General features: G+C 44.6%; 1 protein-coding gene across 1 annotated transcript in view; it reads left to right on the top strand.

Moving 5' to 3' along the window:
* The window catches only part of LOC109411625 (uncharacterized), a 64,005-nt gene that overhangs the window by 25,793 nt on the left and 21,482 nt on the right, over window positions 1-16,730 (top strand). The window contains exon 2 of the mRNA XM_019685185.3: window positions 16,301-16,542. The gene's annotated coding sequence lies outside the window, so the exon portion shown is untranslated. The remainder of the gene's footprint in view (window positions 1-16,300; window positions 16,543-16,730) is intronic.

Raw genomic sequence — 16,730 nt, 5'->3', positions numbered from 1 at the left:
GACGTAATCGAAATAAATCAACTTTTTTGCAAATATTAAACAAATTTGATCTATTATCAGTGTTAATGTAGTTTATTTTGTGTGAAAAACCAATGGCAGCGTTTGTTGGACCCGGCAGAGCAAGCGTCAGCAGCAGAAAACTGTTTCACGATTCAACGAACCGATGCCGAAAAGAAGAACTTCTCGATGGATGGTATTTGTTTTAATGTTGAAAACTTAATGTTAGTGTGATCTGGAAGCGTTCTGATATCTATGAGGAATAACTAATGAATAAATAGCTAAAAAACTATATCTTTTGTTTTTCATCATCAATTGTTTACCGAAAGTAACTGGGGTAATGAAATTGACTGGAAATTTTTTGAGGTTATGTTTCGATACGTGGTCATCTTACTCTTGTAAAAATAAGTTCGCACCTAATTTCGTGTCATTTTGCTCGCTGTAATATGTCGGCGTAAAATGACACAATTTTACACGTGTTTTTCGTAGTGTGCATGTAAATTTCGGCTGGGGCACATTTTCCCAAATTCTTCCGCCCTTCAATTTCGGCGAGATAGGAAACCGACGAGGGGTCTAACCTCGATGTTCCGTCTCGGCGGGGGTACTGGTATGTGGGATGTTGTGGCTCTACAGACACATGTTGCCCGTCATTTGAGATGAAACACCAGTGAGAGAAAAAAGCGAACACGTCAACATCGACCTCAAATGTCATACTTGAACTGTTTACCGTTTTACAACTAGCACTATGGACTTATCCACCGATGAACTGAATTCATCGCGGTTTGAGAATTTTGACACTAGAGCGAGGCCATTCCCAATCAGAGTTGTTCAATTCTGATTGGAAATCGTTCAATTCTGATTGGAAGCGGCTCCGCTCTAGTGTCAAAATTCTCGGACCGGGATGAATTCAATTCGTCGGTGGATAAGTCCATGGACTTATCGATCGATGAACTGAATACACTCGGTTCGAGAATTTTGACACTAAAGCGGGAACGTTTCCAATCAGAATTGGACGATTCTGAATGGAAATGGCCCCACTTCCCGAGCAGGAGAAAATAGCTGAAGCATAACAAACTCAGGTATGGAAAACCGAATACCTACAACCTGAATGAGGTATTAGGAAGCCCTGCATAAGAGGTAAAATACCTAAAATAATAACTGATGTGTTTCCTGTGCATAACACGCGAATAATGACTTCAGGTATGGTAATACCTAAATAATAATCGGTGATTTTTCCATACAAATAATGATTTTTCTATAATTGAATAATACCTCAATCAGTCCTCAAAACCAAAATAATAACTCGTTGAGGTATTCTATCAATACCTACAAAATACCAAAATAAGTTATTTTCAATACCTGGACAACCGACCAATACCTGGTTTTGGTATGATACCTGACTTTGGTATGCTCCAGTTATGTGTCAGTTATTCATTCCTGCTCGGGTTTAGTTTCTAAATTTTCGAACGGAATGAATTCTGTTCATCGGTGGATAAGTCCATGGGCATCATGACTGCTAGAACTTACGTTTGCTCGAGCCTATTACCGATCTGTTTGACATAATCTTCGACAACGCCATACTTGACCCTTTGCAGGCGTATTCCACGTGGCTATCGAGGTTCAGCTAGTCATCGATTATGACACCCAGCTGTGTAAGTGATCACTTGGAGATGATCGTGCACTCGTTCGGGTTCCAGGGGTGCCTTGTGGGCCCAGGATTGACCCCTGCGATGATGTTGTGACTCAACTCTTCTTCTCTGGTGTCGTAAAGGAGCACCCAGTTATGGAAGTAGCTCTCTAGGATCCGGTAAAGGCTTTCTGGGACTTTTAGGTGATGCAAGGTGCTCTAGATGGCGGCACAGCTGACACTGTTGAACGCGCTGTTCAGTACAGTAGCGGATTCTCCTTCACTTCTTTTGAAGCGCTCTGGATAGCAGAACGGTGGATAGCATTCACCGTCGATCGTAGTTTCCAGCAGTTATCCGAGAGCTCGAAGTCATCTAGCCGCTTGGTATAGACCGTCAGCCTCGATGCAGTAAACCGCTCCAACAGCTTCCTGGTGGTGTCTAGCTGTCCGCCGACGAACTTGAGCAGTAGAACCAAACTTTGTCTTTTCTAACTCTCCCGAGATTCACCTCCATAGTCTTTCTGAACATGTCAGGGCGAGCCTCGGTGCCCTTCTTAAGGTTGAAGGATTCGTCATTGACATAATCGTCATCATTGAAAATTCGAAAGCAGTTTTCTCGCTCAAAACTGAAATGTTTGCATTGAAAATGTATTCACTGTACTACATTCTCCACCCGCAATACAGTGAACATATTTTCGCTGCGAAAATGTCAGTTTTGAACGAGAAAAATTCTTTCGAATTTTTCTCTGATGAAGATTATGTCAATGACGAATCCTTCAACCTTAATGGCAACGGTCGGAATACCATCTGGATCCGTTGTCTTGTTTACCTTGAGTGACTTCCCTAGTGCGATTGGTTTCTCGTTTGTCACCAGGACAAACTGGCCGTAACCAGGTTTTGCGGGAACAATGCCTCCACGTTCTTCTGCACTATATCTCGGGAGTGCTGATACGAGCTTCATCCTTGATCATGACTATCCTGTAGGCTTCACCCCGGAAGTTCGTGTTGGCTGATTGGCAGTGATGACTGAAGAACGTCCGCTAGCGCGCTTCAATCTTCTTGTCAAATGTCAGTTTTAGCGCCTTGTAGCGTTTAGCGCTCCATTCTACCCCCATCCGTGCGAGCTCTATGAGTGCTTTTCCTAGCTCTTACGCAATATCTGCGGAGCACTGATATTTCTGGGGTTCAGTGATGTCGTCTGGCGACCATACGAAAGGTATTGTCGATCATCTATTCATCTTGAGATACCAGTTCAAATCTTCTGGTGAATTACAACATAGAAAACAAGAGATCCGTAGGCTATGTCGCTGACTGTCATCAGGATGGTGAGTTAGAGGCCGCTTGTAAGGCATCTAGCCAATCATTGATGATGCAGAACCTACAAGATCGATCAACTGCTGTTCTTTAGTAAGACATTTCTGTTGCTTTGCAGATGCATTGTTTTCCTAACTCCTCGGAACTCTTGCTCGGAAACCTTTAGTCGGTTGAGCGATCGCATCTCCTTCGAACGTTGTTCTTCTTCTTTTTTGCTACGCTTTGACACCATGTTTTCTCTTCAGCACTTCTTCACTTTCGTTGCCTGTCCTGCTCGCGCTGTTCCTCCGATCGCTCCATCCTGATGGATCATTCCTTCCTTTTCCCGCTGCTCACTAATCCTCAGGTCTTCCTTGCCATGGTAGACAGTCAGCATTCGTCAGGTCTCGGAGGTTGATAGGGTTGACCTCGTCCACTACTAAACGATTACTGGATCCTGATTGGGATAAACTGTCACTCAAGGGAAAATCATCATGACGCGATCACCATAAAACGATCGTACGCAATCGGAACCAAACAGTGCAGTAATTAAAAGGCCTTTTTGGATACATCTGCCTTTCGCGATATCGTCACAGTGTCACAGACAGTCTAGTCATCCATTCGGACGACGGACAGCACAAAGCGGGCCCAATATTGGCCCCATCAGCATCAGACCGACCAAACTGACCAAACCAATGTCGTCATGGTCTTCGTTCGCTCGATAAATGCGCTTTCTCGCCGGTTTTTGTCACGTTTTTAACGGTGCTTCCAGCCGATCCCGCGTCCCATTCTGACCTCTCTGTCGCATTCCACTCTCCGCACGACACCGCACGTTGACGTCGTCGATCGTCGATCGTCGGTCTTTGGTCAGCTCAGCAAAACGAGCGATTGCGATCGCCAATGGTGCTGCTTCTGCTGACTGACATTTTGGGACATAACGGGATGCTGCTGCATCATCACGGCGCGGTGGCGACCACGGTGACTCCGTGAGTAGCGATCGCGACGAGCGACGACATCACCGCTAGCGCATGTATGGAGAAAGGGAACTGGAAAGAGACTGAGAGCGCGACGATCTCCTATGCCTACTAGGTTGCGCGAGAGCAGTAGCGTAAAATGCGCCCGTAACACGTGGGTGATCAGTGCGCGACCCATCCTATTTCAAGTTGTGGCTCGCTTTACCCAGGTTACATCTCCCCTCGGATTACCCCGGTTGGAGGATGAAGTGTGTCAAAAGTGTACCCCTACACTGTACACGGTAGTATGTGTAGTACGTATGGGATCAGCGCTAGAATGACCGCGGTAAACGCGGAACGGTTCGTTCGTTCGTTCGTTCGGTGACCGGCGCATGTTTCGCTGCACAGTGAGTCAGTGCAACAATGTTTAGCTACACAGACGGAAGGGCCGACCACGACCGGTTCATGTGGTCGGTGGATGATCGGGTGGCGGTTAATGAGCGGTGAGCTTTTGCGGTCGTTGGTGAGCTCGACTCGATCCATGGGCGAAATTACAATTGGTAGTCTAATTGGAGAATCGGTGGACGATGCTGCGCCGTGGTTCACTGCGCTTTGCCTTCGCCGCCGCTAACGGGAAGATCAATTGTTCGATCGGCGGCAGTTAGTCATGGTGTCGGGACGGGATGATGTCCAGCTTTGCTGGATTATCCCGTAATTTATTTGCTAGTTGTGGTTTCTTTGCGGAGTGATTGCTTAGGTCTAGACTAGATCGTCTGCACAAGGATTGAAGAACTCAGCGAAGTTATGGGCCCAGCATCTCTAGAGCATTCGATTGACGTCTTATTTTGACTTGTTAGAATCCGAGCACCAACCTCAAACCAGACGACGAACTCCACTATCAGCGCGCAGTTCCTTGGAGCATTCATCGAAGACATAAATTTCATCGGCGATAACATTCATCACAAAAACCCATCCAACCAGTTTGCGGTCCAGAAATTTGGGCCGTTTTCCCACGGACGGCGACACTGAGGATCAAAACCAGATGCCCGAACGAATTGCCGCCACTCTCTGTTTTAAAACTCGTAAAAAACGCGCCGAAAACTCGCCACAATCGCCGCAAAATTGCTCTTGATCCCTCGTCCCAGCCCAGCGGGCCGACCAATCGTAAAATCGTCGATTATTTTTCGTTTCGCAGCCCATTTGCGGCGTGTGAACTAATAAAAGCCTAATGCGGTGCGCGGTGGTTTGGGTCACCATCAACAACGATCGATTGCCTGAAGAAACAGCTTTCCGTTTGAAGAAGGGTCCCCAAAGCGTAGCGCCACTGACGGCTGGATCGTTGCCAAGCGATGCGATAGGTCCCCTGCGCATTCCAAACGAAGACAAATGCCGTCCGCGCGGGTTGCTTCGATTGACCCCGACCGGGCGTGTGTGCTCAGGGCTTATCAACCATCCTGGCTGGAGTTGAAGTCGGCGCAGGTCGATTAAATGATTAATGACGGCGGCGCGCGATCCGATCAGGTAGTTCGAATCTGCGTGTGAGCAATCAGCGGGTAAGAATCAATATTTCTTCTCTTCCCATGCTGTCTGTGTCCGGGTCCTCCGGTCCAGTGTCGGGTAGCCCAGCAGCGGCATGTATGTAATTAGGTATGCCGAGTGGTGGTTCAACGTCCCTCTCGGCTCGGCCCAAGAGGATCAGAGCAGGCCGAGATTTCACGTATACATGCTAAACGGCTCAATTGTTGGGAAACAATGACCGATGGCCACCAACCTCGGTGGCGGGCCGCGCGCAGCGGCGCTTCACACCACACTGGTGAAGAACAAAGTAAACAATTAAACCAGGGAAAATCCGTTATTGAAATTTATCAGCATCAGCAATTTTAGATTCCTGCAACGGCAGAACAAAGCAGACGAAGAAGAACGTGGTAGTACCAAAAATAACACACTGAACCGTTCGATTGTGACCCCGAATCCAGCGACACTCGATTCTCGGTAGCCGCCGGGAACAGGGCGCACATTATCATATCCATAAATAAATAAAAATAAATAACTGAGTAACTATAGAGGGAATGAATAAGAAATGGACAGCTTCCGCGCGAGCGCAAGAAGATCTGCCACGAAGATCGACCGGACAGCGGAAGAATCCGAACCGACGAGCGAGAGAGAGTTGAACGACCTGTTTACGAAGCGCTTAATAAACCATTGAGTAACAGTTTACGCTATCGATGGCCCGTCGCGAAAAGGTGTCAACGTAGGCGGCCGTGCAACGACGAATCGAGAGCACTACAATTGTGTGTGTCATCGCGGTGCTCTGCAGGGCAGCGCCGTCGCCGCCGATTTACATATTTACAGTTACAAGAGCCGCGCGCTCGTACCTCACGCTGTGCGCCGCGGTGAGAGAAATCCCCGTTAGGAAGTCGTGTCTCTGCTCTAGCGCGCTTCCTCCATCACCCTCGCCGAAGTACCCACAGACAGACGGACAGACAACCGGACGAACGCTGGTCGGGGATTGTTTCAAGTTCGACCAGCAATATTCAAGTTCAATAGACGGGCCTCCCTCTTTGGGGTTCTTTCTCTCTCGCTGTCTCACTTGCGCCATTTGCGGCGCGACCCATTCTGAAAATAAATAATTTATCGCTTTGGACTCTCTAGCGCGGAGAGGTCCATAACCGCGCGCGAAACGAGGTGCTGGAACAAATGAGATGTCGAGAGTTGTATCTACCAGGTACTACGGAGAAACGACAACAACTTCGTCCGATATTCAAATGCGGATCGGCTGTGGTGGAGGACAATAACTGCGCCGCGATGACGTAGTTCTTCGGGCGCAGTTGTGGATCCAAGGAGGCTGCGGGAATGTGGGATGACAAGGAAGGATAGGTGAGGGTGATGCTCTAGAAACGATCGCTGGAGGTGATCGTCCGTCGGTGCGGAGAGGAGTTCAAGTGCGACACTTGAACGGAGCAAAAGAATCCGAGAAAAGAAAGGATGAAAGCCGGCGGAGTTATTTATGATTGTTTTCATCGCACTCCGCTCTCGATTCATGCGCAGTTATGAATAGATGAATTATGCGCTGTTTTGTTCATTTGTGGGATTGTTCTCTGCGCTTTCCGTTCTGGGGGCATTAGAATGTCAATCATAGAGGTATGAGATGAATAGACTTGGAATTGTGGGGATTTGTCGTTTACCTCTCGATTCAAAGACCAAACCTACTCTTGATTGTGGATTCTGGAATTCCAACACAAATGGACGAAAACACGTGTTCACAGATGTTCACTGATTTGACGTATACTTTTTTTATCTGTCATTCAAAAGTCTTCACAGGATTTTAAATGTCTACAATACAGTTAGCGTTCTATAAATGCAACATGTTCACGTTTCACTCATCGAGTGAAATTCGATAACTGCAACAACTGACAGACGTCAAGGATCTGTCAGTTGCCGCAGAAAGCAGCTAATATTTCAGATTTTTAGAAAATTTTCCACTCTGCGATAGCCGCCGAGTCCTACCGCAACTGTCAAAGTCCTACCGCACTGCCGTAATTCTGCAAAGGGACGTAAGCGCCATTTAAAATTTCGAAATTTTCTGGTATATTTTATAAAATATCTGGTGTAAAAATAACACTGTGGTATGCTTGCTGTATTAGAATGCAAGATCTAGTCGTAATCTATCATCTATGGAAAGACACTTAGAGGATGAGCAAGAGTTTTATGCATAATAACCAAAAATTGGGCCAAAACTCTCAATGTCGCTTACGTCACTTTGCAGAATTACGGCAGCGCAGCCATGAAAATGATCGTATCTTTGAAAAGTTTGGCTAAATCAAAGCATACTTGCAAAGTGAAATGTTTTGGAAAGCAACAATAAATAATGATCATCGACGTCGTATCCAAGGCTCGATCCAAGGTATCCTTAGACTAATTGATGATACCTTGGTGAAAATCATCAGTTTGACAGCTGCGGTAGCTTTTCAATCATCCGTAAAGTGGAAAATTTTCTCTCATTTAGCAATATGTATTCGTAAAACACCGCGTTGCAACGAAAGCGCATGCCGAAAACATCGCATCGCTGTTGACAATTCATTTTGACGGATAACGGTGCGATAAATGCAAAATTGTTACACCTAGCGGACTTGCAGTTCCAAAGCATTAAAGTTAAAGAACTTTCACGAAACGAACATCTACAGCATGTTTTCGAGAAAATAAATGTCTTCGTAGATGACAGGTCCGTGTTAGCAGCTGTTTTTTAACCATTGAAAACTAATGCATAACCGAACTGTCATTTAAAAAGGCCTCTTCAGCGTCCATTTATTACGTAACGCTAAAATCGGCATTTTTCGACCCCCCCCTTCCCCCTCCGTAACGCTTTTTTGTATGAAAATCCTTAAATTTTTGTATGAGCCGTAACGCTTGACCGTACTCCCCCCCCCTCCCCCTAGAGCGTTACGTAATTTGTGGACGGCGCCCTATGGTCTATCTACAAGACGTTTAAGACTACAGTCCCTAATAAAAATGTATGATACACTGCTGATAGAGTGAATGATTGTATCATTCACTGTATGATCAAGATGATAGCCCGAAAGGGTTGTTAAGCACGTTGTATCATATTTTTCTATTAGGGGTAGACGTTCGATAACTGCAACATGTTTACGTTTCACTTATCGAATGAAAATCGATAACTGCAACAACTGACAGACGTAAAGAAAGCTGTCAGTTGCTGCTGAATACAGCCAATGTGCATACGGAAAACATCGCACTGCAACAAAAGCGCATGCGGAAATCATCGCATCGCTGTTGACATTTCGTTTAGATGGATAGCGGTGCGAAACAGCCAAATTGTTTCACTTAGTGGACTTGCAGTTAAAGCATTTGCACCGAGCGACCGTCTACTGTTGCTGGTTTAATGGGGCACTGCATTACTTTGATGTTGTTTGGGATTTTGACGTTTCTTGGCCTTGTTGTTTACAGAGTTTCTCTAAGGGTGAAAGAGAAGGAGAGAAGTCCATGCAGTGCCCTATAAGAGCATCTCTAACAGTTCTTCAAAACAGAGACAGACTAGTGTACGCATCTTTGTTCGGCGGATCTATATGGACCTGTCAAAATGTAAAGTCCTACTCCAGAAGTATGTGGTAGAAGTATCAATCGCGCAGACGACCTGTTGCGTTTATTGAAAGTTCAATTATGTAATTTATCACATTTTGATTCAAAGTACCCATCTCGTAAGGAGCGCACTGCAAATCAGCCGCAATGACAGCTGCTCATCAAACTGACGTACCAAACTCGCCTCGATTCTCCATCACAAAAGCACACCGAGAGTACCTACCCGTCTAAAATCTCTACCCTGTTCACGGTCACGGTCTCAAATTACACCAGCAGAACCTGTTGTCAGTGCGGGCTGTCCACAGCGAATGGACAAAGCATGCTCCCAGGGTATCGAATTTCACGTAGTAGGCTACCGTCGACGTCGTCATGGAAATCACAGACGGGTAACCTCGAACGTCGCCGTCAAAGCCCTCTTCTTCCTACTACTGTTCATCTTTTTCGCTCGTTGCCAAACGCAACCGAGATTCCCATGCAACCTCGATCGAGGAGGCAGAGCGCCATCTTCACCGGAGCGGAACGCTGCGTTGCGGCGTTTACCGAGTGCCTCGAAAAAAAAAAGGACGAAAAGGTTTTCTGTTTCGCCAGGGACCAAAACCCGAAATAACAGGTTTCATTCACTAAATAATAGGGCACCGCGCGTCCGTTGCGTTGTCCGTAGAGACCGTAGACGGACGAGGGGACCCAAAACCGTCGTCGATGTCGTCGTCCCCGTGCATCAATGCATCAGTTCTGCCACGGTCGGTGGTGATGGACAAGTCCTCCGAAACCGGGCCCCGAAAACCAGTTGCCGACAAGGTGTGGTTGTTCTGACAAGTTTTTCGGCCGAGGAATTTTGCGCTTAATAATAGCAATTACCACCGGAATGGTTGCTGCCACTTTCCGGGATCTTTCGAAATGCTGATGCACCACCATTCGCGGTGCATCAAGATGTGCGTGCAGCAGCGAGGGGCTTGCAACTGGGCAATTAGGTTTGACATTGAACCTGAACGTGGTGGACGCACAAAGAAAGTTGTCAAATCACGCGCAGGGCTACCAACTTTGCGCGGTGGAGAAGATCATTACCATTTTGCATTGCATGGTTCGACAATGGATCACTAAAATAACTAAAATGACCACTACGGAATGAACAGATAGCGCCACTGTATAGACCTGTGCGCCGCCGCGCCACGCCGCCGCCGCCGACACTTTTTGTCCCACGCCGACGCCGACCGAGGTATCGGCGGCGCGCCATACGCCGCTGTTTGTTACGCCGCCGATTTTCATTTTTCACGCCGGTGATCAGTGCACGAACAAATTTAAGTTTACATTAAGTTGAGATAATAAAAATCTCGCGATCACTATCATAAATGATTGACTACAATAATTGATTTCTCAACTCTTAGAAATTTTGTTTTCTTTTTTTATTAGATTGTATTAATTATTCCTCAAACAAATCTCTCCGGAAGTTTCTTCAAAGATTCTTCCAGAAGATTCAGTGATGCCTCCAGGAGATCCACCTGGGATTCCTCCACAAAATTCTTCAGGGACGCCTCCAGGAGTTTTATAATTGATTTTTTTTTTTCAGTAGATCTATCAGGAAAATCTCGACAGGAAAAAAATTTTCGGGAGGATTCAGGGATACCTCTTAGAGATACATGAAAAAATCATCCAGAAAATCCTTCAGGGATTCTCATAGGAGGTCCTTCAGAGATTAGTCTGAGCGTTTCTTCATGGATTCCTTCTGAAGTACCTTCAAGAATTCATACAGGAGTTTCTTCAGGAACTAGTCCTGGAGTTTCCTTAGAGATATCTATCGGATATCTTTCAGAAATTCCTCTAGAATTCCAACAAGAGATTTCTCTTGACGTTTTGTAGGGATTGTTCAAGAAGATCCTTCAGGGATCACTCCGGGAGTTTCATTAAGGATTCCTACAGCAATTCCTTCTAGCATCCCTCCTGGAATTTGTTCAAGACACCCTCCTGAAATTCCTTCGGGGATACCTCTTGGAATTATTCCGGGATGGCTCATGAAAAAAAATCGAAGATTCTTTCAGATGTTCTTTTAAGGATTGCTCCAGAAGTTCCTTCGGTGATCTCTCCAGGAGTTCGCTAAAGAATCTTCCCAATAGCTCAAGGAGGATTCAGGAATACCTCCGGGTGTTCATTAGAAATTCCTTCAGAAGTTCCCCAGGCTATTTGACCAGGAATTCGTTCAGGAATCCTTCCAGAAGTCCCTTTAAAAATTCTTCACTAGGATTCATAAATGCCACCTGGAGATCCATCAAGAGTCCAGTGAGAAGTTTCCTGCAGGTATTCTTCTGAAATTCCTACAGGATTATTTGCAGAAATTAGTCCAGGAGTTCCATCAGAGATTTCTCCAGGAGTTGTAGGGATTCTTGCAGATGTTTCTTCAAAGACTCCTCCTGAATTTCTTCAGTGATTCCTACAGAAGTTCCTTCAGAAATCTCTACAGAAATTCCTTCAGAGAATCTTGTAGGAAGGTTAAGGGATACCTTTAGGAGAATTCAGGGATTCCCCCAGAAGTATATTCAAGGATTTCTAAAGGGTAAATGCTCTAGACTTTGCACACCCCTCAAAATTCTGCTCTTATCTTCGCCACTTCATACATAAAAAATGAACTTTGTATTTAGGGGGCGAAGACTAGAGCAGTGACGAAGACTAGTGCATTCATCCTAAGGTAATCGCTTCAGGGATCTCGAGAAGTTTCTTTAGGGATTGTAGATGTTAATCAAGGCATCGCTCTTGGGGTTCTTTCTGATTGTAGATTGAGATGGAGATTTTTCCAGGAAGTCTCACGGATGCCTTCAGGAGTTACATCCGAGATTTCTACAGAAGCTCATTCAGGAATTCGTTTAGAGAATCTTGAAGGAATTCCTTCAATAATTTCCTTAGAATTATAACCAGCCATATCTCCAGGAGATTCTTGAGAGATCTTTCATGGAATTTCTACACGAATTCCTTAAGGACTTCCTTCTGGAATTCATCCAGGACTTTTTTTTGGGAAATACCTTTTGCAAACCCTTCGCCCTACCAGGAAAATTTTAGCTAAAAATTCTTCAAGGATTTCACCTGGAAATCATTTGGATATTCCTAGCGGAATTCCTTCGTGTATTCCTCTGCAGGGATATCTCTTGTAAATTCTTCGGGGATTCCTCCTAGACTTCCGTCAGGAGTTCCCTTAAACTTCCTTCGAAGATTCCTCCAGGAATTTCATCGGGAATTCTTCCTGGAATGTCTTCGTAATTTCCTCCTAAAATTCCTTCGTGATTTTTTCCTGGAATTTCTTTGGCGATTTCTTTAAGAATTCCTCCTACAATTTCTTAGAGGATTTCTCATATAATTCCTCTAGGAATTTCTCTTGGACTTCCTTCGGAGATTCCTCCTAAAATTCTCTTGGGGATGTCTCCTAATATTCTAACGTGAATTTCTCCTGAAATCTCTTCGGGATTTCCTCTAGAAATTTCTTTTATGATTTCTCTTAGAAATCCTTAGGCGATTCCTCCTGGAATTCCTTCGGTGTTTCCTTCTTGAACTGCTTCAGTGATTTCTCCTAAAATTCCTTCGGAGATTCCTTCTGGAATTCCTTCGGAGATTTCTCCTGGACTTCCTCTGATAATTTCTCTTGAATTTTTTCCGTGTATACCGCTTGAAAATCCTTCGGAAATCCCTCCCAGAATTCTTCCAGGAGTTACACCTAAGATTCCTGTAGGGATTTCTCTTAAAATTTCTTCCGGGATTTCTCCAAGAATTCTTCCATAAATTCCGTCGGGTATTCCTTCTGGACTTCCTCAGGGATTCCTCTTGGATTCCTTTTGGGGATTCCTTCTGGAGTTAATTCTAAGATTCCCCCAAGAAAACCTTCGGGAATCCTCCTAGAGTTCCTTTGAAAATTCATCCTGGACTTTCTTCGATGATTTTTCCTGAAATTTCTTCGGTGATTCCTCCTGCTGTTTCGTCGGGGATTCTTCATGAGATTTCTACGGGCATTCCGTGGATTCCTCCAAGAATTCCTTAAGGAATTTCTTCTGGAATTCTTTCGGGGATTCCTCTTGGAATTCCTTTGGTGATTCCTCCTAGAATTTCTCCTGGAATTCTTTCAGAGATTTCTCCTTGATATTTTTCGTTGATTTTTGGGGATTCCTGCAGAAATTTCTTTGGGATTCGTTCTGGAATTCTTTCGGGATTTTCTCTTGGAATTCCTGCGGGAACTCCTCTTGGAATTATTTCAGGGGTTCCTCATGAAACTCCTCCTGAATATTTTTCAATGGTTCTTCCTAGAAATACTTTCAGGATTTCTCAAATTCCTTTAAAACATCATTCTGGAATTCCTTTGGGGATTAATTCTGAATTTCCATCATAAATTCCTTCTGGGATTTTTTCGGGGATTCCTCTTGATATTCTGTCGTGGATTCCTCCTGGAATTCCTTCGAGGTTTTCTCCTGAAATTCCTTTAGTAATACTTTATGGAAATACTCCAGGATTTCTCCTGGAATTCCTTTGGGGATTTATCCTGATATTTTTCCTAAAGTTCATTTAAGGATTTCTTCTTGAATTACTTTGGAGATTCCTCCTGAACTTCCTATGGGGTTTGCTCTTGAAAAACCTTTGATATTCCACGTGGAATTTTTTCGGAGATTCCTCCCGGAATCCCTTTGGTGCCCCCTGGGATTCCCGCAGGAATTTCTGCTGTTGTTTCTTCGGGGATTCTTCCTAGACTTTCTTTGAGGATTCCTGCTAAAATTCCTTCGGGGATTTCTTCTGATGTTTCGTCGGGGAATCTTTCTGGATTTCCTTAGGGATTCTATTTTGGAACTTTTTTGGTGATTTATCTTCAAATTTCTTCAGAGATTCCTCCTGGAATTTCTTTGAGTGTCCTCAAATTGCTGCGAAGAGATTCTTCCTAGTATTCTTTCGAGATTTTCTGTTTGATTTCTATCGAGGATTCCTCTTGGAATTCCTTCGGAGATTTCTCCTAGAGTTCCTTCGGGGATTCCTTCTAGAATTCCTTCGGAGATTTGTCCTGATATTTCGTCGAGGACTCCTTCTGGATCTCTTTCGGGATTCCCTCTTGGAAGTTCTTTGGTGATTCCTTTTAATATTTCTTCGGACATTTCTCCTGGAATTCCTTCGAGGATTCCTGCTGGAATTCCTTGCGAGATTCCTCCTGAAATTCCTTTGAGGATCCACGAAAAAAATCCTCCTAGTATTCTCTCAGGGATTTCTCCTGGAATTCCTTCAGAGATTCCTCCTGGATATTTTTCGTTGATTCCTCCTAGAAATCATTCGGGGATTCCTTAGTGTAAATAGTGTGACCTTATTATCTAGTTTGATAGCTTTTAAAGGGAAAACAAAACAAAAACAATAGCAAAATCGATATTGTATTGCCCTTCATTTGCAATGAAATAATGCAACATGCATTACGCTAAGGATACAGGTAATGTCTCAATATGTATAATCACTGGTGGCAGTGACGGGCCCGAACAGAAATAAATATTCATCACCGAAAAGCTCGGACCACAAATTCTAGAGCGTAATAACATCTCCTTTGCTTAGCCAAATGGTCAAATTTTGGTCACGCCGATTCACGCCGCCGCCGCCGCCGCCGAAAGCTGCAACCGGCGTGACGCCGATGACGCCGCCGCCGCCGGCTTAAAATGGCCCTAACGCCGCCGCCGAACAAAATATAGTCGGCGCACAGGTCTACCACTGTATCCTTGTGTGTTTGACATAACTTCACTGCTGTCACAATGGTAATGTCCATATACGGTGGCGCCTTTGTTTACATGCGGCGAACGCTAGAAAAGATGGCTTCATTGATCCATTCTCAGGTCATTCTGCCAGTTCTTCATGAGTAAAACCAAGACAGTCACGAGTTTCGTCTTTTTCCAGCTCACGCAGTCTTAAAAACATTAGTTAAAAACATGAGTTTGATGTAAATTCCGACTTATAGTACTGGTATTGATGGGTTTATTGATCAACTGTCAAACAATACAAGTTAGACTTCGCGTTCGCATCTCTTAATTCCTACTAGAAAGCGTGCCTGTTTGTGATAGCTGATCGCAAAAAGCAGCTGATTAGCGGCTGTTTTGGAGATTTCCGTGATCATTTGTTTTATCATTTCATTGAACCGGTCGATGTCCGCTACCACAAGAAAAATGAGCAATTTCCGCCATTATCTCGGTTTGATTTCCCAGAGTTTGGTTTGTAGCAATTTGCGGTGATGACTATACGCTTGCTTCGATCGATCGCAATCGTTGTCATGTCAACAGTGATCGCGCGAAGGCAAACCACGAGAAAACGACGAATCTCCCGTAGTGTGAAAATTGGTTTCTCGGCCAAGTTGTCAAAATGTGGCATAACCAGGGTTGAAAAAATCTCATTCAATTGAATGAATTTCTGCTGAACTGAATGCTTTTGACATTCATTTTCAGCTCCGCTGTGAGATACTTGAAAGTGGACGCAGAAAAATTCAACTACATTCTGGAGGTAATGACTGCACCATCATCAACACACGCTCTACGCTGATGGATGCTTCATTTCAACACCGGCCGCATGAATGTGACTCGCCCATAAGCAAACGTGGTGAATTTTTGTCGTTTGAGTGCCGGTCACAGAAAAAATGTTGCTTTTGAACCTCGCCGTCTCCCCGGTGTGAGCGAAGAGAGAATTTTTATTCTCTTTTCAATTGCCTCAGTGAAGGACAAGAGCTTCAACGTCAGAAGCGGTGTGGTGAAAAGACAAAAACAAAAACTCACGTTCGTTGGAAGCTTCGGAATTTTTGCAACCGTGGGCATAACCGAAAACAGCGCGGAACAACCGAGAAAAAGTGACACATTTTGGTTCTTTTCCTTCACAATTTGTTCACAGCTAACACGCTGGTAATGATAACAGATGCTCAAACGTTTTTTTTTTTATTGTCGTTTTTGTTCGAATTCTCGCGCTCTCTCTTTCCCTTTTCTCGAACACCATGACTCATTCGTTTTTTTTTGTTTATTTCACGGCCGGAAACAAATTTAAATTTATTAGTGCGAATTCCGGGTAACTCGTTCGTTCGTCGCTTCTTGCGGCTTTCTACTCCTCACCATTCCGCCATCAGTTCGCCCCCTATCAATCTACGCATCGGTACGGACAGGGGCAACATTGTGACATTTGAAAGCTAATATTGCACTTGTCCCGGCCTATGCGTGGAGTTGGCATTCAGCGTTACTGGCGAACTGAGACGAACCCCCCTTGGTCTACGCTACTGAGCAATTCTAGGTCTAATGCGAATTCGACACTTTTTGTGCATATGACTAATCAGTTCACTATTTTTCTCTCTTCTCAATTTCAGATTTTGCTTGAATTTCATCACATTGCCTCATATACTATCCGCCTACCTACGCTAAGACTGAGCAACAGAGAGATCTTCGAAAGCAACATACAGCAGCCTACTTAGTTTAACAACACATACAGTAGTTCTAAGTTAAATAGTCCTACTCTACGTTTAAAAGCTAAGCAATCCAGTAACCTGCAACACCAGTGTAGCAACAATCAACCACCACCATCACGAAAGCAACATATTTGAAACAAGAGGTAAGCATCCCTATTTTTTTTCGTGGATCCTAAAGTAATTTGATAAGTTTCCAAATTTAAAAAACGGCACCAATCAGCTCCCTGTCGCTGTCACATCGAACAATATCGAATGACGGACACTGACCTCGTTCGATTATGATTTTTTTTTGGTTTGCGAATGGCCTCAGGCCATCCAAGTGGGCTTTGCG

Source organism: Aedes albopictus, chromosome 3 (assembly GCF_035046485.1).
Source record: "Aedes albopictus strain Foshan chromosome 3, AalbF5, whole genome shotgun sequence".
Lineage (NCBI taxonomy): Eukaryota > Metazoa > Arthropoda > Insecta > Diptera > Culicidae > Aedes > Aedes albopictus.
The sequence above is the reverse complement of the archived record's forward strand: the minus strand, read 5'-3'. Positions and strand labels throughout refer to the sequence as shown.